At 37.5% G+C, this 26955-nt stretch overlaps 1 protein-coding gene across 7 annotated transcripts in view; it reads left to right on the forward strand.

Moving 5' to 3' along the window:
- Nucleotides 1-26955, forward strand: part of GRM8 (glutamate metabotropic receptor 8) — a 358092-nt gene that overhangs the window by 198321 nt on the left and 132816 nt on the right. The window lies entirely within an intron of this gene.

Below are 26955 nucleotides of genomic sequence, written 5' to 3' on the forward strand. Positions count from 1 at the left end.
CTTAAGCTGTATGTTTTTACAAAACTAGGACTGTCCTTTTCCAGTGGATTTTTGAAGTGTTCAGCACATACCTATGAAGTGCAGGGACACCTGAGCTAACAGCCCACGGAGGAGTTGGGAGAGTACAGCAACATTACTCTTAGCACTGTGTGCCGGATTATAAACTCGGGGTTGTTCACATCCCAGGTGAAACCTGGAAAGATTAAGCTCCTGTATAGAAAGGAGCAACAGCACCACCACCAGGTGTTGAAAGAAAAGAACAGTTTTAGAAGATTCAACCTTGAGGATGAACCAAAATGGAAGAAGATGCCAATGGGTAGCTCTGGCTCATTCCTCCACTCAGCCTTTCTTAATTGGCTACTGGTGCTTCTGGCAGCTGACTGTTTATAGCTACTGTGTAGCTATAATTTGTAAGTGAATTGTTTTTAAAGGCCCATGGAAGTGGCATATAAGGGAGGCTCAGCTGGGCACCTAAGATTTTGCCAAGGGATATCTTACTTTCTGAGATTCCTAAATTTTTAAATTTTTTTTTAAACATGACTCTAAGTATTTTTAATTTCTGATGTTGTCTGGAACTTCAAAGCAATATTGTAATCTGAAAGATAACAAATTAACAGTAGAAATAAGGTTTTAAGATGTGAAGAGTTACTCTTAATAGAGGATGTATTTTTCCTCAGTTCTAATTAAGCTTATGAATCAGAATGGCAACATTCTTATCATTTGAACTCTGATGCATATTTAAAACCAATAATTTCAAATGTTTAAGTAGCACAGAAATCCAAAACAACACCTGGAACCATGGTACTCAAGAGTTTCTCCCACTATCACCTTTACCTTTGCTGCTATTCTGTTTGCTCTTCAGCCTCACAGTACACTTCCATTTCTTCTTCCTTCTTCTGCTATTTTTGCTCCAGTCTGTCTCTCACAACCCTCTTTTCTCCTTCTCTCTTCCACTTTTTGGCATCCTGCTAATGCCTCTCTTCATTCCAGCAGTTTCACTACTGATGAACTGACTGGCAATTTTTTTCCCTGAATGCTCCAGACATTTCCACACAGCCAGCTATCATCAGTATGTTCTCAAGTACTGCATGCTGGGTGCCAATGTATAATCTGTGCAAAAAATACGATTTTGTTTTATGTTTTATACAGACTAGAGAGTGGAAAAGCAAAGGATTGTCAGAGGTCTGCCAGTTTCACTGAGACAGTCTTAAATATTAGCAGAATGCCTCCTGGACTTGATTTGATGATGCTTACCACTTTTTCATCCAGAAGTTTTTGAAACTGTCACACTTTTGGGGGCATAGAGCTTCACATGACACAGAAAGTTACAGCACACTTAGTGATGCAGCAAAAGCCCACCATTACTTTTATTTTTTTTTTCTTAAAGTTTGAGTCTTCTCATTTTGCTTTCCTAAATGTAAAGTACTTCGGTATTATGCTACTGTTACCCATTGCCAACAGTATGTGTGACAGCACTGCTAGTTTGACCTTCAGATACTGCAACTTTCAGGATTTAACCAAAGCCATCTTTTTCTTTAGATTTTTTTTTCTGCAAATAACCATCATTTCCCAGACCTCCCTTGGATTTTTTTCAGTTTTATCTTTGTTCCTTTTTACTCTGATGATTGAACTTATGATCTTACATACTAATATAAAAGTGACACAGTGAATTGCTTGCAGTGCCTCTGTCACTGAAATGAGAGATAGAGACTAATGTTTAGAGGAGCAGGCTAGATTCATCATGTATGTTACCAATATTCCTTTCCTTTTGTCACATTTATAAAAAAAAATATATACCCAGTAATTCAACTCCTTTGTTGTGACTCAGTCTTTTCAACATTTATTTCCATCCATTGTTGCAGAACCTACAATTTCCATTCTTCATGAAGGCAGAACCGACACATTTAAAATCCTACTTGATAGCTCTGTAGTTGATGGCTGAAATTTTTGGAGCTGTCTTTGAGATCTGAATATCCAGCACCCAACAGAATGATTGGTCATGAGGCTTCTGTAAAACTACAAGTAGTTTTACAGATACCAGTCTATATGACTGGTAGAAAACTCACCTACCACACTGAAGTTTCAGAGCAGGTTGATGGTTCTTGAACAGAAGGACACCACTTTGGGCTGGATTTCACATTTTTCCTTTAATCCATAGCTTTGGACAGTTTAGCGAGGTGATTGATGGAGAAGGACTGTGTCAATTTGGTTTCTGAAGCATCTTCCTTTGATGTTTACTTTCTCTGATAAAAAAGAGAAGAAAAGATACAGAGGACTGGGGTTGCTAACTTGGGGCTGCTCACAAGGTGCCTAGAATTACACTGATGTGTTGCCAAAGTATTTTTCATTATACAGCATTTTGTGTCCAAAATAACTTGAGCTTTTGAATCAGCACAAGGTCATATTACAGCATTGTACCACAATAGTAATAAAATCGAAATGGATTCCTCCCTTAAGGAGAGGTACTCACTTAAAAAGCCAGTCTTGCATTAGATCAAGAAAAGATAAATAGTAAATATGCAAAGAGCCTTCTTTTCAGATACTAGAGATGTGAACAAGCTGACTTGTTTGTCTTTTTCCATTCAAACGACATGGTAGCTGAGCTCCATACAGCCTCACCAAATCATGCATATGCTGAAGATCATTTTAAAATAAAAGTCTTGACATCCAGATGGGTCTGTAATTTACAGACTTGATTGCTGCATGTTTATTAAAGAATTTGAAGGTCCATTCAGAACTTTAATAAATAAGTAATTGATGATGATCAATGCCATTTTGTAGAAATAGGGTCCTCTAAATGAGCTTCTTAGAGTGAGTCAGGACAAGACACATCATTATATTTGCTGTCTATTAATCAAAGACAGAATGTAAGTGAGAAAAGCACTGTTGCTTAGCATTTTACTAAAGAAGGAGGATGAAAAATTGCATTATTGTATGTTGAAAAGGACTAATTCTGGAGCTTCTCTACAGCCCACCCCCGTGAATAGTGTAAGGCTGACACATTTGGTGCCAACATGTCTACTCTCTGTAATTCCTTTACTATTACCTCTCCTACACACTCTTCAGAGATGGTTCTAGGATCATCATAATTTTCACTTGCCACACTTAAGATAATGTATTTCCTTCTTCCATCATCATAGAAAAATGAGAAATTCTTTTGGGAAGAGTAATAAACAATACTAGTCAGTATGTTCAGTACGGTTAATAGCTTAGTTAATTGTTTTGATTAGCTCTGGGTCTTTGCAATGAAAGAGAATATTATCTCCGCATAGCACTTCATTTAACTTTGACACCATATTCACATATCAGTGTTCAGTGTAATTTAGTTAAGTGTGGCTGAGCTTCTTTCTTCCTCTATCAAAGCTAAATAGATGGCACTAGAGATTTTTGCAAGAACTTTTGTCTGCCTCAGGCTCCATCACTGCTCTGCAATAGAAAGCAGCCATAAATTCAGCTCAGCTGGCTTCTCATGGGTTCATCGTGCAGAATCCTTAGGATGCTGCTGTGCTAACAGTAGCTTACTCTGGAGGAACACTTGAAGAGGAAGTGTAACCTGGTTACTCCTAATTCCCTGCGTACCAAAACATCGGGAAAACAACAGCAACTTCTTAACTGCACGAGACCAGTGCTTCTGGAAGACCAGGACAGCCATAGGGATTTATGAGAGTACTTCAGCCACTGGGGATCTAAGCCTTGTTTTTTTAATTGCCTTCTTTCTGTCGTAGTTTGTGTCATTCTGAATAAGCTATGCAGGATGGGAATATGATATAGGGAGGGAAGGAATGAAAAAATTCAGCACTTCAGTGCACTAAAAAGCCATGCACTTAGCACTCACCTTGTTTCCGTCTGTTACAACTGCATTGACTTTTACAGGCCTGGAATCTTTACACAGAATCCTGTTGTAAAAAGGCAGGTTAATGAGACTGTCCTTCTACTAAAAAGTCTTATTCCTCTGGGAGAGTTCAGAGGGAAACAGAATTCAAATGTATATATATATATTTGTATATTTATTACAGCCTTCAGAGTACCATGACTGAATTAATCTAGACCACTGAATCTGAAAGAAATTTGTTACTGAGGGAGGGAGGTGGGCCATTTTGAGGATATGTCAGATACCATGGAGGGTTTATGATGACTGCTGCAACCGTAATTCAGAATACTCTCTTTTTTTTGGTCTTCACTTCACTGCTTTTTCATATTACCTTTAAGTCTCCCTAACTCTACGGAGGTAATGAAATAGGGAGGGTATGATTACTTTCCTTAAGTGTCTTCTCTTGACTGTGAACTTGAGGTGAATCAAAACCAATAATAAGTGTAATACCCATGCTGAGTAAAGACAGGTGAATTTAAAGCACTCGCACCTGAAGGACAGCCTGCGTATGTCTCCTGATTGGATAGAGTGGCTACACTTAGCCCTGTGTCATTGACATCTATAATGCATTTTTGGCTCATTCTGGTCCTACAAAACCAAACACTGGTTTATTTATGTTGTAACTTTGATTCACTATCAATTCAGAAGGAAATACAGAGAAATTTATACTGCTGTGTACAGTTTGTATTTTTTTTTCAGTTTTTATCTCTTAATTCCAAATTCTTTTGCTTCCATGTACCCATCAAAATCTCTCAAATATGTGCTACATTAAAAAAGACAAACCAAGCTAACATTGTAGTATAAATGAGAAAGAACCGTGGTACTTTTTTTTCGACAGTCATATTTTCCAGATCCCAAGTGAAGCATAGCATGCTTCACATGACATTCCATCATTAAATAAAGAAGTTCTAATGAAAATAATTGAGCAGTGGCTGCCCTTTCTGTGTCACTTCTGTATGGCCCATGAATTCAGGCAAGTCACTATTATCAACTTCACAAATATAATCAAGCATTAATCCTACATCAGTAGCTCATTATTTTTAAACTCGACTTATTATTTATGACCAATAGGTTGACTTAAAGGATTTAATAGGGTGCTTCTTGGGTTTTAATGAGTGAAAAATCTTACTTTAGAACTGAGTGAAAGAAGACAGAGTCCTGTCAATATATTTTAATAATGCTACTCTTAGCACTTAGAAATTTCTCTAAGAAAGAGAAACATTTCACCTTTCTTTTTATCTTTTTCTTTTTGGGCTGGAGACATAACATTCCCCCAAAATATCATCAAAAGATTTGTAGGAGTTAAAGCTGAAGGCATTTCAGCAATAATTCGATAATAGCTGAACAACCTGCTGATTGAATGGGTTATTGACAATAAGGCGTCTAAATGGCTAAGCTTGCTGTTTATTTTACTGAAGTTGTTAGAAAAGAAGTGTGTCATACAAAGGCTAGCTAAAGTGCAGCTAGTAAATCAACTAAACTCAGCAATTCTAGTACTGATGCAGTCATCCTTTCTGAAATGTACTTTAGTTAAAATTAAATCTTTCAGAATGGGCAGACTTAAGAGGTGAAATCATATCACTGCTCAGTTTTTGAAAGTCAATTTCTACTGAAGAGTGGTTTAGAAGGTGTAAAGCAAGTATCATGAAGGTAACCTTTTCTTTCTATACCACCTGAAGATGAGAACTGTATTTTTTTCAGAAAACTGCTAGGGACACATCTGGGGTCAGCTGCCGGGGAGCAGCAGGAGCAGCCCTGATGCTGCCGCTGTCCAACAGCCCCTGAGCAGGGCGAGCAGAGCCAAGGGGTTGCAGCAGCACGTCCCATCCAGGCAGCGATCGTCAGGCACAGATGTTCTGTCCGAGGTCGATCCTGGAAGTGCAGTCACCAAATGTGGGCCAGGCACCAGTGGGGGGCTGGCGGCTGAGCCAAAATGGGGCTTCTGGGCCTTTGGGTGGGATGAGGGGGACCCAGGGAAGTCTGGTCAGGTCCTGGCAGCAGCAGTTACAAATAGATAAAGCAGACTGACAACAGGTCAAGATGCTGCTGTGAGGTGACTTACATCAATATGACTTAACTTTCTTACCCTCCCAAAAGAGGGTGGCTGCATCTCAACAGCCTGTGGTACCCCACAGGATCAGGCATTATTATCCCAGGCTAAAAATTTAATGGCTGCACACTAGTGCTTAAGCTAGAAAACCAGCCCTGTTTCATTTACTAATGTAAATGTGGCCAACTGTGCAAGAAATCTACTTCAGTAATATTATTCAAGATTCAAAATGTGTGCAAGTGAAATCAGCATCTGAGCCTGGAATCCTGTAGAGGGAAATTAAAGATCCTAACAGTACGCCTTTGTAGACAAGAAAAATCCAGCATAGTTCTTAAGTGTTGAATTCATTCCTTCAGATGAAATTTCTAAGCACCATTTATCATTGGGTTATTTAAGGAAAACCTCACATAAATATGATTTTCCTCAAAGAAACCCTTTTGAGAACCTTCAGCTATCAATTAAAAAAAATGGAGGTGTTTTTAAGTGATTTCAAACAAATTAAAACCATCTCCCACTTTGAAACTCTAGTTTTGTGTGTGAGTGCTTATCTATCTATCTGTCTGTCCAGCTATATAGATACAGATCTGTGTAAACTTAATCTAGCAACTCAGACATCTTAGCTTTCTGTATATTGCAATGGCAAACAAATGGATGTATTCAAATTTGATGAATGTATTAACAAGGTATTAGGGTTATGGAGCTATGTACAATGAAGTGGACTTCTCTGTTTTGCCTGCTAAACCTTTCAATTCTGTCTAAAACTAAAAGGACATAATTGAATTGGTCTCCTAAAAGCAGCATTAAGTTGGATGCTAAGAGTTGTGAAATGTCTTAACAAAAGTGAGAAGAAACTCACCTAAAGCAATAACATGAGCAACTTGGGAAGTAAATAATTTTATTAGAATGCTCCTTAAAAGCTGATAGTTCTACTGCACACAGTGATTACCTGAAGCAAATGGTTGGTGAGTACTGTTTTGTGCATCTTTTGTGTTTCTGTGGGATTTCCAACTATGTTACCTAAATAATTACAGAACAACTATACTAGCTTGGCTGTGATCTTGATAGAGTTTATTTTCAGTCACTGTAGATGTCATGCAGTACTTAGATATGACTTAGACTTGCATAATCTGATTTTCACAAATTATTCCTAGTAAACACCTGTTTCTGCTCATTCCAAAACTAGACTACTTTGGGATCAAATTTTCAACCAGCCTTATAAGATTATTTGGCCTTACATGGCTATTCATAACCAGACTTTTCACTGGATAACTTGAAAAACTTAAATTTTACTGAAGGTGGTACTAGTTTTATTGTATTTCCCAGAAACTGTATGCCATATATGTGCTGTGAGAGCTTGGAAGTAGAATCTCTAAAATTTGCAAAGACATCTTTATTAAGGCATAATGTAAACCGCTCTTCTTTTGAGTCTTAAGGTCACATGTCTTGAAGAAATTTTCTGTGACAGGTTGACAAAGATGATGTTTTCTGACAAAGGACAGTATTCTGTAGACTCTGTGGTGATCTAAAATCTTTTGGCTCACATGGTGGTCATTTATCAATGATTTCCACATTGGTATCAAGAAACAGGCTGTTAGATTCAAAAAGGTGAGGAATCTGAAATGAAGCTGAATGCAAGCTCTCTCTGTCCTGCTCAGAAAAAATACTAATTTGATAATAGTAAACCATTATATCTGTCTTACAAAAGTTACAATTTAATTAACTAGTGTGTTATCACGATTTAATTAACAAGAGTATTATCAGCAAATATCTACTAAAAAGCAAACCCAAGCAATCCTTCAGAACTGAAAGAATAAAAAAAGATGTGCTGTTTCCAGTGAAGTTACACAGCAACACTTCCAAACAGTTAAATGAATCAATATTTCTTTCAATAATGTAGTGTTTACATCAGGAACCTAAATGTAAATTTCTTGATTCCATTTCCATTGTCCAAAGTCAGTGAAAAGTAAAAAGTAAAAGCTTAAATGAAAACATGGAGTCAGAGCTGGGAAATCATATATTTAGTTTTTTAATCTTTGTATCACACTTAAAATATTCTGCTAAATATTTACTTCATTTGTATTTGATACAACTTGGTGAATCACTATCCTACGAGAAGGATAGTTATATAATAGGTTGCAAGGAAATCATAAATACAGGTGACTTACAGTGGATGAATCAAATCAAATCAAACCAAATTGTTAAGTTTGGAAAAGACCTCTAAGATTATCAAGTCCAACCATCAACCCAACATCACCATGCTCACTAAACCACGTCCTAAGGTGCCATGTCTACGCATTTTTTGAACACCTCCACCACTTCACTGGGCAGCCTGGTCCAATGCCTGAAAACCCTTTCACTAAAGAAATTTTTCCTAATATCCAATCTAAACCTCCCCTGCTGCAACTTGAGGCCATTTCCTCTTGTCCTATGTCCAGCCACCTGACAGAAGAGACCAGCACCCACCTCACTACAACCCCCCTTCAGGTAGTTGTAGAGAGCAATAAGGTCTCCCCTCAGCCTCCTCTTCTCCAGGCTAAACAGCCCCAGTTCCCTCAGCTGCTTCTCATAAGACTTGTGCTCCAGGCCCCTCACCAACTTGGTTGCCCTTCCCTGGACACGCTCCAGCACCTCAATGTCTTTCCTGTAGTGAGGGGCCACTGAAGTGAGGGGCCATGAAGATTCACCGTTTGTATCATATATAAATATAAATACATTGTACTTATATATAAATGAACCTTTATGAGATTTACGGTATTGAGAAACCAAAGTGTATTGTTGGAGAGTCCTAGTCCTTTCATTAAAATAGATAATTTGGATATATTTTTAGAATAGGTATGAATAAATATTTTAGTAAAAAAAGGATGTTGTTTGCTGATGGTGTTTCTGTTTCATCAGGGCAAACAGCAGATTTGTTTCACTTAGTTTTTCTCTCTTCAGAATATATTCCATCGCTTATTCAAGTGTTTGTACGCTTAAATTTACCCTGTCCCTAAGAGGGAGATGAATCTTCCAGGCAATAAGGAGTGACCTGAGTAACCCTGGAGAGCAGGGAACTTGACACTAACCAGCTGAGACTAGTAGTAATCTCATGCTGTGCAGAAGGTCTAAGAGAACAGTCTGCAAGGTTAATGTGTTAGTACTTCAAGACAGTGTCCTAGGAAAAAAAAAAAGTAGATAATTAACTCACCCGGAGCCACAGGCTATTTTGTGTTTCTACTGTCATTATGATGATAGAAATAGACTAAACAGACTTTCTCTTTTGAGAGTCTGTGCTCTGATGAATTATAAGGGCTCAAATCAAAACAGTGCTTGCCTGTGAACTTAATGCAGTTAAACAGCAGTAGAGCAGAGGGATGATCTGAAACTCTTCCCTGATGAAGTGTTTCTGTCTCCTGGTAGCAGAAATGGTAACTTTGCTTCATGTGCTGCTTTCCTAGGATCAGTAGGACACGACATAACAAATTTACTGTTTATATTATTATCAATGCTAATAATGATCTCGAGAGTAGCTTTTGTTATTGTGGTTGTATGCTGAGATCTGTTGTTTTAAATTAGAACAAAATTTTATGTAAAAGAATAAAAGATTGAGTGTCTTAAAGAAAGACTACAGTTTTTCTTTAAGAAGATTCTAGAACAAAGAGAAATAAAATAGTAAGATGCTTTGATTCTACTAATAGGGACACTAGAATTATAAAAAAACCAGCTCTCAACGTATTCCCTCTCTTAAATATTGAGTTGTTTCAGCAACAGCTATCAGCTGTGGAGTCTTAAAAAAAAGGTGAATCTTGTCATTCGTTTTATTAATTCTGTGTGTGCCAAAGGATATTCTGAGTGGTGTAGAAATTAAAAGCTACCAATATTCTGGTGACACCAGGATTGTCAGGTCTATCTACTGATAAATGTAATTACTTTTGAGTTAGCAATTGAGAACTCTGGCCTGGGTAAAAAAATTGGTCTTATCTCAGTCCCGTGAAGGCAGAAGTGATGCCAGTGAGTACACTAAACCACTTACGTACTAATAGGAACATGAGTGGACTGATGGGACTATTATGAAGTGTCATTGATCTTTTTGTCAGAGCTCTCATCTATACATCAAGTCTGTGTTTCAAAGAAGGCCTCCTCAGCCATAGCTCTCCTTTGCTGGCATGTTGTTCGCATGTAGCCTTTGTTTTTGGCTTGAGGAACAATACAATGGGCTTTCTGCAGACTGGTTGTTCAGAAAACAATTTTGGAGGTAAAATCTTGAAAAAGGATTAGCAAGGTATGATTATTGATAGCACTCAGGGAGAGTTTTACCTAAGTACAAATCCTTGCATAATACTGATTTTGTGTATCGCTTTGTAAGATCTTTGGTACTGTTTCACTGAAACTAGACCAATTTTACAAGTTCACTTGCAGTTATTCCAGATCTTTGTGGGAATGTATTTTAAATAGAGGGATTTAAACCACAGTGCTCCCATTGTTTCTGTTTAGCTGCCATCCTGAAATGATTTTGTGCATTTCTGCCTGAAAACCTTCTAAATGAAGCAAGGGCAAGATAGGACCAAATTTGAACTAGGCAAAATCAGCTGTTGTTTGGAGATTTTGCCGTGCCCCCCTCCACCCAGCAGCCTGGAGAGCCAAGCTGGTTGCTGCCAGCTCCCCTGAGAGTTACAAGAAACCATGGCTTCAGCTGAAAATGGGTGAAGTCACTTGTGGTTATGGCATGTGTTTCCATCCTTTTCATCTTTTGGTGACAGTGTTAAGAGCAAGCCTAGTGTTTCAGAGCTCTACAAGATTTCTGTCTTTCTCTTTCTGACTTCTCTTTCTGTGGCAAAAGTGGCCCATCCTGGGGTAGCAAAAATTCATTTTTGCCTACACAGTTGGCAGGAGTATTTTGGTTTTTCTTGGCTCTGCTGTCTTGAACTAGCTTTTCACACTGGCATGTCACAGGTCCTAGCACTGCTATTCAAAGATTTTCCTTCCAAAGTAGCAAGCATTCAGTCATGACTGTCTGGTCTCCTAGATTGCACTGATTAACTGCAACCCACATCTTCAGTATGCTGCCAGACCTGTTTAGTCATTTTGTAATGGTAATTACATAGTTTATGCACAGCCTGACACTCACATACATTTTCCATGTCATGCTGGCAGACATGTATATTAAGTATGAACTGACCCTTCCTTACTGACGGTTCTTATCATGGTTCTTATCACAACTAGCTATGCTTTCATTTCTTATGAGCAATAACATATCACAAGTTATTTCCAGAAAGCTCTACAACAAATAAAGTAAAATAAACACAGGTCAGATTCTGCCATTACTCCCTATGCAAAGCTGCTTCATTGATTTGTGAGAGATTTATTATGGGATAATCTGTTTTATAAAATAATTCCCACATAGTAAAGGTATTGGTCACAGACTCTGAAGCTTTAATCAATGTATATTCCTCCTAGCCAAGAAAAAGAGAAAAAAGCAAGCAAATAATTCAATATATATGATTCACTCAGTGTGTGCATATATATCATGTACATTTAATTTTCATCTTTTGACATCACTTTTGAGAAGGAATCAGTCTACCATAGATGATAGTGCCATTTGTATCTTTATATCTTTACATTTCTAAGAACAGGATTTTTTATGGCAGTGGAAAAATGTGTAATTGAGTCAACTGCATCCTGTTTAACCAATCACGAAAATATCCAGTTTTAATACTCTTTATGTAGAATACATTTTGTTTGCTTTTATTTTTACATTGAATAATTATGATAACTAATAAGGATAAATTAATAGGTTTATTCACCAAAAGAAGAAAATAATCTTTCAGCTATCACCTCTTTCTGCAACTGTTATTGGCCAAATCTTCCAGTGATCAATGTGGAATGGCATCACTTGAATTTCATTAAGATTTCATTTGTTTTCCTTCAGCGTCCTAACCAAATGTTATGTATAAATCAAAGGAAAATATAGAAGTCTGAAAATGTTCTTTTCATCTAAGGGACCTGTTGATAAAGTTCCTGTCCCTCTTTGTTTGATAAGGGTTTCTTGACGTCAAGGCATTAAGAGGTTGAAGTCATAACAGAAGATAACTGGAGGCCTTTTTCACATTAAGAAGCTGTGATGTATGTTTATTATTTCATTTTGTGAAAAAAATCTTTAGTTTGCTATTGAATTATTTCTCATGCACAAAACGGAATCACTTTGTCCTCATGCCTTGCCTTATTTTAAATAATTAATTAAATAAATAAATGTTTGTATTTGTCATTCTTCCTGGTGCTTTTTTTAGTAAACTGGCTTCTCCAGAGCATTAACATGTACCTCTGGATGGTGCTACTGATGAAGAGAGCTGCAGCCTAAAAAATACAGATTTCCAATTGTCCATAAAGTCAATGAAGATAAAAAGCCTGAAGAGACCACACATTTATAGCATAGCACAAGGCACTAGTTTCTAGCTGTTTCTTTATGTGTTGCCTTGTTTGTGGGGCCATAATTACATACTGATTACAGCTAGAAAAAACGTCTCTGTTATTCTGCATCCTGAATAGTAATTACTCTGTTACTGTGTTTCACTCCCATCCCTTTCTCTTGCTCTTTCTGAACGTTATCAGATCTATTTTAGGTTTTAATATAGCTTTTGGGAAACATAAATTACAAAATATTGTTTACATTGTTTACAATGATGGTCATCTTGTGAATTATATATCAGCTATTGTATGTTACTAACTAATTAACTTAGTATAACTAAGTGCATGTACCCATGAGACTGGAGAATGTTAAAATGAAAGGCTGACCACAGCTATGCTGAGCTACATGATCTAGGTAGTGTTTGAATTTCTATCCCTCGGGTGCCCTTTCTTTGATTAAATTAAAATAGAGAACATCAGAATCGGTCTACTGTAAGGAAGCAATCAGTCTACTGTAACAGAAAATAATGCAATTTGTCTTAAAAAAATAAAATTCTTGTCCTTACCCCTCTGGCAGTCTCACATTACACCAGACATAATTTTGAGACAAAATTGGAGGGGCTGTAAATCACCCTTACTCAATTGACTTCCATTGGAACTGAGCTGATTTAGGCCAGCAGAAGAGATGAGTGCCGAGAGCTCTGAACGCTCTCAGTCATGAAACAAGTCACTTGCAGATCATTAGGCTGGGTTAAAAATGATCTTACCAAAGTACATTTTGGCTTTTCTTTCTGTTTTTTTAAAACTTTGGTATCCACTGAAGTCACAGTGAGTGAGTTCTCTACTGATTAAAATGTTTGAAACATATTTAAAAAGGGACCAAGGTTCTCACCACCACTTTCCATCAGTAAACGTTTTTTTTTTCCTCCCACTGTCACAGAACTCCAGCCTCATGGGAATGAGTGAAAAAGTCTTAGTTACCAAATTCTTGCAATAAGTGATACAGTAGTTGCAATAAAAAGCATCCAACCTGGCAACACTAAATGTATTGTACCCCGTCTATGTAATATGTCCTTAAAGATGCAGATATCTTACATGATGAGGTCAAATCTAGTAATATTTTTCATTAAAATCTACCTGGTTTTCTGTTTGCCTTGAACTGTTCTTAATCACCTCTCTTAATCTCTCTCAAGGAATGAGAGAGAAATCAGCAAAAGGCCTCATTGTCAGAACTCTTGTTATCCAAACCTGCCTTTTGGGTCTGTAGACAAGGTGAGAGGGGGTTAATTCTTCACCTGGGATGCCCTCAGAGCTCCCTCCCAAATGAGCTCGGTCTAGACTGTTGTGGATTTCCACGTGCTCATCTGCATGAGCACACGCACTTGTATGTATGCATATGTACATATGCACTTGAGATTGTTCAGTAGCATTGGCTAGGACATTTTTGATGCAGTGGCATCTGACTATTGGATCATCTGATATTTCAGGTTGGAAGGGACATCAGGAGGTCTCTAGTCCAACCTCCTGCTCAAAACAGGGTCAGTCTGAGGTTGGATCCTGGTGATTCAGGACTTTATCCAGCCAGGTTTTTAAAACCTCCAAGGATGGAGAGAGACTGCATATCTTCTCTGGGCAGACTGTTCTGCTGCGTGAGCATCCTTATTGGAAAAAAGCTTTTACCAGACTAAACCTCTCATTTCCAGTTATGCCCGTTATGTCCTGTCCTTGCATCATACACCATTGTGAAGACCCTGGCTCCATCTCCCTGTAGGCATTGGGGTTTGCTGTTTGGGGGACTTGGCCCGAAAGCCATTTCTTCTCAAGGCTGAACAAACCCATCTCCCTCAGCCTTTCCTCACAGGGCATGTGCTCCAGCCCCCTGAACGTCTTGATGGCTCTCTGCTGAACTTGCTCCAATTTATTGATATGATACTTATATAGAGGAGCTCAAAACACATTTACACATCTAATGTACTGGTGAAACACTTAAATGATTTTGAGGCTTTTCCCATCAGTCTGTATACTAAAGGTTATGATACGAGTTATAAGAATAAGGAGAAATGAAAGAGCCTTGGTAAAATGAGATCAAACTGCGCTTGGTAAATTGGAACATGAACTGCACAAGATTGTGGCATTCTGTGGAGGAGTTTTGATTTCTCCGAAAGTGTATCTATAATTGTAAAATGTGCTGTAAGGAAGTAGATGGGAGCATTTCAATTTTGTTCAAGATCAGGTGAAAAATTACTTTTGACCAGCCTTAGGTTACTATAATAGACTTATGATAATATAATGTTTATCACAGGAGGTCTTTTCTTTCAATGCAAGAACCAGAATACCTAAAAAGTCATGTCCTTTTTCCTTTGATTTCAGAGTGCATGAGAACCAAGCAGGTGTTCACTGTCTCAGTGTTACAGTGGTATGTACACACTGCTAAAGATTTGCTTTTTTGGGTACATATTGCCAGTAGAAATCAGTGATGAAAACAAAACTTCAGGCTCAGAATACTGTTATAAGACTGTACAGTGAATTGCAAGTCTGAAGCCTTACTGTGCTCATAACAATTCATGCTAGGGGCTTTGCTGATACAGGTATGTAAAATATGACAATGTGAGTACCTCCTATCAAGAGAAAGCCTGTACTTTAACAGTACTTTGCATATTTATTGTGTTATTATTACTAGTGTACTAGCACCTAAAGGAGAGATTTGATTCCTGAGAAAGTCCTTAATCACTAAGACTTTTAAGGAGATGAGTATCGGATGTCTATATTTTGTGCTAAACTCAGTGTAAATTTGGTGTACTCAGATGTATTTGTTGGATTCATCCCCTGTGAGGAATTAAACTTGTTTGTACTGTGAATTCTAGACTGCCCTTGGCACAGTGGAAAGGCCCTCAAATCCGCAAAGTGGCTCTGTGTTAGCTGTGTGACTTAATAGAAGTTCAGATACTTTGGTAAAGTTTTGAGATTTGAAGGTGTTTATGCAGTTAAGGATGTTTTTGACTACTTTTTAATATTAGATGCCTAAATTGTACTGCAGGGACCTTTATACTTTTCTGGGTGTTGTTTGTTGCTTAGTCACGAGCTTCTTGTTCAGCACTATCTAATTTAGCATGTCTCAGCCAAGATAATTCTGAAATTTGCTGCAAAAGCTCTGACAGAATATCTTCTACCCTCTACCTCAAAAATACCATCTCCAGACAAGTCTCTTCCTCCTCTCCCCTCCTCTTTTTGTAGATAATTGTCCTGATTCATACAAAGGGAGCAAGTAGAGCAAATCGATTCTCTGTGTCTGAAAGGGAGAGCACTGTCAATGAGGGAACTTTTCTGCAAGATTGTCATTGTCACCGTTTTGCCCCGCTGAGGATGGGATATGTGCAGCTGTAAGAGTGCTGCCAATGGAGCGTGTGCAGCAAACCTGCAAAAGGAGCAAACCCCTTTAATGTCCCTAATTTAGCAATGAAGCCAATCCGTTCTAATTAGTTTGTGATTAAAGAACTAGCTGTCTTCTAGGTTGTGGGAAGAGTAGTGTTTGTGGGTAAACTGGCTTCCTCTTTTAGATTGAAATCCCCTTCCAGAAGCCAATTGTCCATGTCCTGTTCATGGCATCAAGCAGTCCATTAACTAGCTGCTTAGTTCTAATTTATGGTGCTCTTATTTTTATTAGGTCCTGAAGAAACACCTTTAATTAGAGTAGTGGGGAAATTACAGATTTTCATCTGTTGCAAATCTTGTGTTTCAACTGCTGTCTACACAGCTTGTAGAACAAAGTGGTGTTTCGCCATCTCAAGAAAATCACATAGGTTTACTTTGACAGTAATACATGATAAAATTACAGCCTATAGCAATTCAGAGTTCTTCAACCCACATTTTACATTCTGACCGTCAAAAATTGTCTTTTGTCTCGCAGAAAAGTGAAAAATGGAACCAAAAAAAGTATTTAATTTTCTGTGACATTGTAACATTTTTTCCTACTGGTTCCACTAAGAAAAATCAGCTATTTCTTTTCCTCATCATGCCCTACTTCTTGCAGTGTGATAGGATCATTAAAATGGGACACAGCAGGAAGAGACAGTGGATAGGGCAAATGGAAAAGTTAATGCAACATTTTTTTCAGCTTTCAATATTGTAAAAAGTTACTGTTGGATCTTTTATATGCTTAAATTGGTAGTTGTCCCTTTGCTGTGAAAAGCATTCTTTCTTTCCCTTATTTTTCGGTTGCAGTTGAAAAAAATCCTCCCACTGTTGCTTCCTGAAAAAAGCCACCCTATTTCCACATAGGAACTCTGTCATGAGTACTTGAATCTCATCCAGCTCCAAAAATTTCCTCTTGGAAGTTTGATGCTGTGAATACAGACCCAGTAGTAACTCATAGTGAAATTATTTTAAGATTTATTATTACATTTATTTTCATTTTACATTGGTTTTCATTGCATTTGTCTTGAAATCTTTTTGCAGAATTGTCTCCGGTCTTAGCGGTAACATGCAGCCCTGTGAATTAATCCAAATATGACATATATTCTCATAGCTATAGTCAGTCCTTGCAACAACTGTAAGAAAACATAACAACTGCATTTTTGTTCTGCTGGATCTGAGACTCTATCCCCATAGCAGCTGACTAAACAGTAGATAGTATGTGAGATACTGGTTTACACTAGCAGTAGGCTTCATCTGAGGACTGCAAAGTTATCACACAGACCTGCAGTAAAATGTGATTAAAGAGCACTTGGATGTTGACAGAGTAAGAAAAGGAAAATAATACAGGCCACTGAGAATGAGCAGGAGCAGTGGGATGAGTGGGCTGGTGGCTGAGGGAATCTCAGGTCTTGGGTTAAGGGAGAGATGCCCAGGACTGAGTGGAGTACATGGGGGCAGAGAAGCTAAACACTGGAGGAAAAACCGTTCTCCAATGGAAATGCTGGATACCACAGTGAGTTTATCCAAGGCTTGACAAAACGGATATTTTGTTCATTGAACTGTTTAAATTCAAGATTAGCAAAAGACCCATCCTTTTCTTTGGTTGGGATTTATCTTACATAATACTAGTTCTCTAGGAGTTCACTATGTAGTCTAAGCTAGTCATGCAAGAAAGTCAGTTCAGGAGGGCACTTTAACCTGTTCTCTTAAATGCTTATTTTCAGTGAGGGCAAGTGAGTGTTCTCCTTGGAAACAAAAAAGCTTTCTTTAGGTTAGGCAATTAACTATTAGATCACTAAAGCTGCATGAGCTGCATCCTGCCTAAGCCACTAACTGCAAGGAAATACCACAAGCTGATGAAAGCTCCCTTTCAAGAGCAACCAAAGTTTTCCAATACTTGCTGTGAAATCACGATGTCAAAACACTTAGTCTGAATTCACAGTACATTCCAAATCTATATCTAAATTCTCTGCATAAACAAGCCATCAAATATTCATTGCAGAAACGGTCCTGATGGGGAGCTGCTGCCCCTTAGCCTGCAGACTGCAAGCCAAGCCAGAGGAGATATCCATCACACATGGTCCTCATTTGGTGCAGGAGCAGATAATTCAGCCCAGCTCTCTGATATCAGAGAAGGGGCTCCTTCTGTTGGCTCAGCTGAAGAGGCCTTAAATTCCTACAGAGGGGTTAGTAACAAGTATCTATAGGTGATGAAAGGGGCATAATAACATCTCAGACTGATACTTTTTTTTCTTTGGTAAAAAGTTGACTATGAACTCTTTGCAGCCTAAATTAGTCTGCTTTTGTGGAGCTTCTCATCAAACTAAAGGAAAATGCTTAAACCTCTGGTCAGTAGTTGTTAATATGACTAGTTCAGATGTTGCAATATTTTTGGTGAAGTCTTGCTGTAACTTAACTCTTTAGTCTCCAGATTCATACCACATAGTGGCCATAAGTACTTAAGAAAGTGATGTACCTGGATACCTCTATGTCTGTTTATACTTCTAACAAATGCTTTCCAATTGCAAGAAAGGGCTTTCTTAAGCAGGATCTCAATCAAGTTTGTAACTAAAAGTAATATTCCCGAGGACAAAAGTCCCTAGGGTTTCTGGTCTGAAGCTTAAACTTAAAAGCTCTCGTGGTCAATAAGCAGAGGAAAGTATTTTTATACATACTGTTGCTATGCACTGAAGGTCCTCTGAGATTAAATGCTAACAGACAATGAATAAATTCAGTTGCTTGTACTGAATCTTTTCTTTTTCTGATAGCCATTGCTATAGGCCTTGTAGTTATACACTGAAGTCTGCATTAGAAGTGTTGCAGCCTGTGGGATTTTAGAGTGATATCAGGTATTTCCACCTGTGTGCCTGGACTAGTACACTAGTAATTTCTTCCCGTAGTTAGAAATTCCCATGGGTAATCTGTGTTAGAAAATGTAGATTCTGTCTACATACTCACCTCGAGATCTGAAAAGATAGCCCTTTTTTGATTTGGTTTAAACTTGAGAAATTCAGCAAAATATTTGCTTGTCTATTCATGCTAACATTCACCTGCATACTGATGCTATTCTGAGAGATAAAGAAATGTGGTATTTCTCCAAAATTTTGTGTTCTTTCTTATCATACGTGCCTAAAGGAGTGTGCTAGGCTACCAGGGTACAGGACTGAATTGCTTAGCATGTCTTTGGATCCCAGTTATAAAATGAACAGAATACACAGATATGGCAAATTTTCATAGACTTTATAAAAGTTGAAGTAGGGTGGAGACTGACAAATGCTTCCATGTTATTGCATTCTTTTATCTGCTGTTATTAATGAAAACATTTATATTTACGGGTACAGAAGCTCAAAGCAGAGTCAAAAAGGTTGACCTAACTTTGAGAGTTAAAGTTCGAACAACACTTAAAGTGTCTTTGATCAAATAGTCCTTAGATCTCTGTGTTAGCAAACAGGAAGCAAGTTTTCTCCTTTATCTTCATGTTATTTTGTTCAGAAAGCTCAAGTAAAACTTTTGACATGGTTTAATTATGACAAATACACCTCTTTTTATAACATAATTGAAACATTTTTTCCCTGTACCATTTTGATTTGGTAAAAAATCAGTAAAATAACATTCCTCATTCATAAATCAAATTGACAACTTTTGAGGCTGAAATTCCCTATTTTTGTAGAATTTAGGGAATGGTAATTAATGGTAAAACTTATGGTTTTACATTGAAATTGAATTTTGTTTGTTACTATATACTGATAGATGTAAAATAAAATCTTAAATCTGACAAATATATAAATTGAACTTAGTTCTGCATTAGATTTTTATTTTTATAACTAAAGCAGAATAGATATTAGAGGGTTACGAAAGTGCAATACCATAGTAAGATAGAATCAGATCAACTGCATTACTTTAACACATACTGAAACTAGAAATATAGAGGAATGAAAGAGACAGTGGATCACTAACACTTCTAAATGATATATGGTACAAAATTTGCAGAAGTATAAGGCTCAAGGAAAACTGAGATGTGAATCTCTGACTTCAGTGTCTTTTCTAAAATAAAAAGAGAAGAAGCAAGAGGGGACGTGAGTGATATTTAAATGACTATGTAAATATTTAGGAAACCTACAAAATGCATGGAATGAATTGTAAAGAAAGCTTTGCAAGACTTGACTGTGGTTTTCTCTATGGCTTAACAATTGGAGAAAGTTTAACAAAACCTATCGTGATGTCAGATTTATCAATTGCTATGGATCCTTGCTTAGTAATGCAAAAGTCTCTCTCCCGTTTATTTAAACTTCTACAGTGTCTTCCTTTCTGCAGGTATTTCTGGAGTGATTGTGTGCTCTCAGGTTGTCAGACATATTGTAGCTAGAAAGTGAACCAGTATAGGTGAGCACATCTCTGCCAGAGCACCATTTTTGGAGGGCAAGTATCTACTGGCAGGGACATTGGTAATGCTCTGCCTGCAGTTTCAAAGCTGCAATCTGTTGATAACAAGGCCATATAACTCTTTAAAACTTTATGCCCAGCTTCGAGTTTTGTCCACGCTAAATAATATACTCCTACATGGGCAATTCTATTGATACTGACTAGCCTGAAGGAACTATTGCTTATCCCACTGTAATTTTGATACACCTTCTCTTTTAAATGCATGGTGTGGTTCTTAGTGTGGTTGGCAGAAACCATATCCAGCGGTGTCTCCTCGTTATTTGAATGCAGTCATTACTGTTTAGCCTAACATATGCATCACAGCAAATCTTGGCTCAGCAAGGTGGTATTTTACACAATACTGCTGCTGTTAGATGTAGTAGACTCAGGTTTTAAATGTTTGAGAGTTCTGAATGCCTGTGTTCTCCAAATCTATACACTGTTTCAAGGAGCTATAATTAAGCGGTGTGAAGGCATTAAGTAGAAAAGGGAAAGTTTTTCACTCTGATAACAACATTCAAACTGTTGTTAAGGTCTCTCTCAAAGCACAGAAATGAGCAAAAAAAGAATCTTCTATTAGCAATGCAACTTTGGTTTGTTTTTCTAAGAGAAAACACTCTAGTAAATGTCACATATAGCAGTACGAACAAACCCCCCCAATATGACTAGAATAATGGTTTAATTCCACTTTGATATATACTATTGTGCATTTGTTAGAAGTGTTTTGCTGAAACAAATTTCTGATTTACTGTGAAGGTCACAAAAAATGTTATGGTATTTCCAATGAAAAATATTTGTGGGCAGGGGTAGAATTTTTAAGGTACTTCATTTAAAGAAACAGGCAAACAAAAAAGCTAGTTTCTCATTTATGGTGATGTTAAAGTGAAAATTATTGAAACATATTCACTTACGTGAAATGTTCTTTTTGCTATTTTCTGTTTGAAAAGTGTTTTAAAAATGTGAGGTTTCAGCTCAGTTTCAGGTAGGAAGTGTTTGAAAATCTCCACATTATTCTAGGGGTTGAAAAACTGTTTCTTTCTCAGACTTTTGCTAATTGGTCTTGCTGTCTTCTTTTTCTTTTTTTTTTTTTTTGTGTGAGTTGGCGTAAAGAGGCATAACCCCAGAAAAATTACATCAAATGCCAGTTCATTAAACCACAAAACCACATCTGTCAGTTGTTGGAGAAGAGTAGACAAACTGGTTCATTTCACTAGCATTGCTTCTACGTTCTCAATTTTCTGAGAAAATTGATATAATCCTTAACTTCCTCTCTGAATTGCTTCCTAAACTGACACCATACTATTACAGCAGAGCCACAGGTTTTGTGATGCTCTCTGCGAACTAACTCATGCACAAAACAAGCATCACAGTTACCATGCAGCTATTACAAAACTCAGCTCTCCCACCGTAAAAGTATATCATCCCCTTAAGTTTGAGTAACAGAAGATGATGATTTCTACTGCATTATTTGTTCAGAGAGAGCAAATTCTGTAATGTGTGAGGAAAACAGCTGAATAATCGGGAAGACTTCAATGGGAGCAACATATGCTCCTGGTGCTTCCTGCTGAGCCTGCTGAAATGGCTTACAGTTACAGATGCCAACTTTCTGAGGAAAAAACCTGTTGCTGCAAAGGTGGGAAGTTCTAACCAATTCTGACAAATAGAGGACTATCATGCCTGAGCTGAAGAGTAGTGGGAGCCTTCTTACAAATTTTTGTGATTTAGTTGTGATTGTGATTGGCACGCATAAAAAGATCAATCTCAACACAATAATATTTATCTTTGATTTCATTTGCTTCCAAGTGCAGCTTAAGTAAAACTGTTTTGTAAGCCAAGTAATGGGGTAAATAATTTAGCACTGAGTAAATAATGTGAATTGTAACTGTGAACTGAAAAAATGTTACTAGAGATCCCAAGATCCAGAGTTGTCAAAACAGAAGTTCAGGAAAAAAACCGAGAGTTGCACAGATGCACCAACTGTCTTTAAGCAGTAATTATGCACAAGCATATATAACAAAGGCAGGTAAAGGGAAGCAAATAGAATAAAAGCTGTTCATGAGTAACCGTTTTGCCTGTTACCATTTTCACAATAATTTGTATTGTCATTTTTCTCCCCCACTCCGCATTACTTGTCCTCCCACCATTACCCCAGAAAGATTTCTCCCCTTATTTGGAGCACAGTCCATGAAAGAGCTGATTTGTCACTCAGCACATGCAAGAGGGGATAGGGTGACAGAAGAGTGGACGGGCATGTGGAAAGGAGGGAGGAGTAGAGGCTCTTGGAAAGGGATCTTTTCTTTCTGGTGATAAATCCACAGTTAGGAGATTCCTGACGCTCTTACAGTAGGACTTCTGTCACTGCTAAGCTAACTGTTCACATTGCTGTTCCCCAACTGAAGGACAAGAAGTGCAAGTCTTTTTTTTTTTTTAAAGCTTTTTTTTTTTTTTTTCCCCTGGTAAATACTAATTTTGACCAAAATTACCAACTGTAAGAGTAAGATACATAAATCAAGCAATAGCAAACATAGAAATAAGTGGCTTAATATAGTATAAATGCAAATCTATAGTCAGCAATTGAGTTTTTCAAGGAGACATAAAGTGTTAGTCCATTGCTAGATGTATCAATAATCACACAGAAAAATCACAAGTATTACGTTAATATTTTTAGGTTACTAATATAAAAGATGTAACCCTATCAGATGATGATGATGAAAAAGTAATCTCCATTTTAATTAAGTGAAAGACTATGACACATTGCAACAACTAAAGGTGAGAGTTTTTAAAAAGAACATTTTATAATTTCCACCTGAGAGTTTTCAGAGACGAAAGTTGGAAGTTTTATGAGTTTTTAACTTTGATTTTGATAAGCTTTTGAGAATTAGTACTGCAAGAGAATGGAAGAACGCTTACACTGAGCCAATATTTGAACTGAAAATGGTAAGTGAGCTGGCCAGTTGTGTTCCAATCAGTCCTAGACAAGACAAAGAAAAAATTATAATAAAGGAGAACGATAAAGAAAAAAAAGCCATTGACTAGTGATTAGGAGACAACACCTTGAAGCATCCTATTTCCTACCTGGAGCTCTAGTTACCTATTCCTACTTTCTTGTCTCTGGCTGCACTATTTTTCTAAGCTTGGAACCTGAGCTTATGATGATTATTCTGTCAAAATTAGGATCGTATTCCCATGCACACTGCACCCCCATACCAGATATCTCTATTCCTTTAAATGATGGAGCCCTACTCCTGTCTTCCAAAGCTGTCCAGTGCCCAAAACCTTTCTCAAACCCTGCACCTTCACAACGTTCTTCCAATCTAAAACTCTAACCAGCTGTTGTGGACAAGGTCCTTGACTTCAACCTTTGGTCTTCAAGTAGCATGAATTAAAATTTTAACTAGATATATGGGATGGATTCTTGAAACTATGGAAATAATAATGAGAAATAATGTTGGCTGCACTTTTAAATAAATTGCTTTCAATAACGCTAAATGGAAACATAAAGATTTGTGAGACAGCAGGAATGGGATTGCTAAGGAATGTTAGGTGAACTGGCAATTTCCAGAAACAGAGCAGTTAATATTTTTTCTCCTATATCACAAGTTACAAACCAGGTGTATCCATTTGCCTCATTTAGAATTTTTTATATTCTTAAAAGAGCAATAACTAGGAACTCTGCTCTGAAGTTTTCCTATTGCCATGGACTTATACGTGTGCAGAAGTTACTTCTACATATGCTTTAAGATCATCATTAAGAACACGGTTTCTAAAACTTAGATGAATTACACAACATTTATCACCTAGCAGATTAGTCCCTTGCTGGTCAGATCAGCAACTTAAGTTCTGATTAAGATAGTTGTTTGTATCCCACAGGTGATATCATCACCCATGTAGGAATTCATTATCTTAGCTATATTACATTAATCTATATTTACTTACTGTGTGCTGTTACTAAGTTTTTAATTAAGACACATTTTAATTTATTGTTGTAAAGGCCTAATTTCTCTTGATTATATTCCCTGAAATCTCTTGATTCCCAGTTCATACCTAGGGGATTGACAATGTCGCCTACTTTGCCTTCCCCCCAGACTAGCAGCCCCAGCCACATCCCCTTATCCACCTAATCCACGTCTCACCTTCCTACTGTTATGCTCCTTATCTTTCTCTGTCGTAGCTGAGTTCCACCATCCTGACCAGGATACGCAATTAGTCCTGCAGCACAGAAACTACAGGAACAAAGGGGGAAATGATGAGAAGGTACGGAGGCAATACCTCCTGCAACAGCCCAGCTTGTCACTCTTGCTCAGGAAGTGCAAGAGTAGCTGTAGCAAGACTTTCACCTGTACAGGCTCTTATAGGGTCGTTCCTGTGGCTCACTCTAGGGTTCCCAAAAGAGACTTCAAGTGGAAGGAGCCAGGAACAGCCGACGCATTTCCTGTGCTAGTGTTACACCTCTCCTAGCTCTTCTCTAGTCCAAGATGATAACATTAGTACATGCGTCTATGTATTTTCTTCATTGGTCAGGGAAAGTCTTGACATCTTGCTGAAATTCCCCACAAGTTTGCACTTCTCAACAGCTGGATTGAAAGACCTGCTGGAAAGCACCATGGCACATTTCCCTGGATTCCCTTGTTTGGAGATAAGATTAGGGAGGGATGGTGCGAGCCCAGTGCTTGTCTCAGTTCTTGACACACTGTCAGACCACAGGAGTATCAAGTGCCTGGGTTCAAGAGTTGGGAACATCTTCTCATTCTTTTTGATAAAGACACAGCCTAAGTAAATTATCTGCAGGAAAAACTGTAGGATGAGAAATTGAAGTGATCATTAAGAAAGCATTAAAACATTTCTATTATGAGATACAAATTGTTATATTCTTTCAAGTCACCAGTGTGAAACATGCCTTGTAGTGCTGAGAGTCAAGCTATAAATGAAAATGTTATTACTTGATATACAAGTCTGAAGGAAAATTATAATCATGTCTTCCAAATGTGTAATATTATCTCTGTAGAGGCTGACCATATTTATGGCTTAGACAGTATGCATCATTTTACTACTATACATTAACATTTAGGGCAGTGTAATGTAATTTAAGTTGATGAGTTCTTGTCATCTTTATAAATTATTGTTTCACGTGTTTGAGAATTCTAGAAAGAGAATATGAAGAAAAACCTCAAAAAGAAAGAGCACATAATCCAATTTGTTGGGTTTTGTTGGTTATGCAAAGCACAGAGACGCTTCTTGTGTATTGCCTTCTGGGTTTGGCAGGTTTAAAACTGATAACTCTGTGATGTTCCTCACCCCTTTGTATGTATGGAAACACATTCAGTCCCAATAAATTAATTTTTTTTCGCTGTAATTTATATGATAAATTAGTTTATGATCACATATCTGTGAAGAGTAAAGGTAAAATGTTATGCTGTGGAAGAAAGTTATGCAAATCCTATGTGCGTTTAAAATATAGTATAACATAGGGGAGTATTATACTGATGTTTTCCCCCTTTTAAAATCTGTACCACTTAGTACAACGTACTTGCTGAAGCGTTTGCAACTTTTAGTGTTCTATGACTTAGCATTTATTACAGAAAGTTATTTCCCTCTGTCTTCCACCACCCCCCCACTTTTCAACATACACATCCATCCGTCTGATATGTGAGGGGAATTATATTTAGCTTGGCAATTAAAGCGGATATATCTCCTTCAAACTCCTCCTGCCCTGACCATCCTGTTTAGAGGATGTGGAAGCTCTGGGGAGCACATACAGGTTATTGACTGCTGTGTGCCTGCAGCAGTTCTGTAAAGCCTGTCCTTCACTTGTTGTCTGGCAGTCGTTAACAAGGCAGGAACAGTTAAGGTGGGGTTCACGAGCTCTACCCATCACATACTGTTGGAAGCTAGTTCCCACATGAAATAAGTTAATAAAGTTGCAATCTAATTAAGCTTCATCTCTTCCATCCCTCATATGTTCTTTTATGTCTGGGCAATGGATTGCAACTAATCGTGTGATTTTTAGCATGTGCAAGGAAAAGATTTTCTGTTTGTTTATTTGCAGCAGAGTTGCACTATTTGCTAATTATTTGCTAATCATTAGATAGCATGTCTTGAAAAGTGCCTATGAAGTTGTAACAAATCACAAAAATGAGTTATATGCTTTCCTCTCCAAATGGTTAGTACCTTTTCAAGAGGTAGTGATTTTATTTTTTTTTAACTAATCCCTGAGGAGAAATAAAAGTACATCATGATTTTTCAAGGCTTTCTATCGCTCCCAGTGCTCAAGGATGTTTAAAGCACAAAACACTACTGTTTGTCAGATTACAAATTTGTTCATACATTATCATTGTAATGCGAGATGGTGGCACTGAAGTGCAGCAGGCAAACAGAAGAAAGGCTTCTGAGCATACTCCCTGGCTTTTTTTTCATGTCATCTGGGCTTGCATACTTTGTCTAAAGAAAGATCTCGTGTACAGTATATTTTCAGACATAAACAAACAGTGCACTTTTAAAAACTTGGATACAACAAAATTGATACCTTGAACTGATAAAAATCTGTGTTTAGAGATAAAAAAGAAACAAAAAATAAGATACAGAAGGTTAAAATAAAAAAAAATGTATAAACTTTTGTTTCATTTCTAGATAGTCTTAAATAATGTGAATGGATTATTTTCGTACTGATTGAGTTGTCAGTCTGGTAGATAAGCTAGGTATTTATTCTTGTGTCCACTGAATGTAGATTTCAGCAGGGCAGATTTCATGGTGAGATCTGCAGAGCCTTCTTTCCCTGCTAAATGAAGATTTTGAGCCTTTGAAATCAGTGGCTGAA

This window comes from Aquila chrysaetos, chromosome 5 (assembly GCF_900496995.4).
Source record: "Aquila chrysaetos chrysaetos chromosome 5, bAquChr1.4, whole genome shotgun sequence".
Lineage (NCBI taxonomy): Eukaryota > Metazoa > Chordata > Aves > Accipitriformes > Accipitridae > Aquila > Aquila chrysaetos.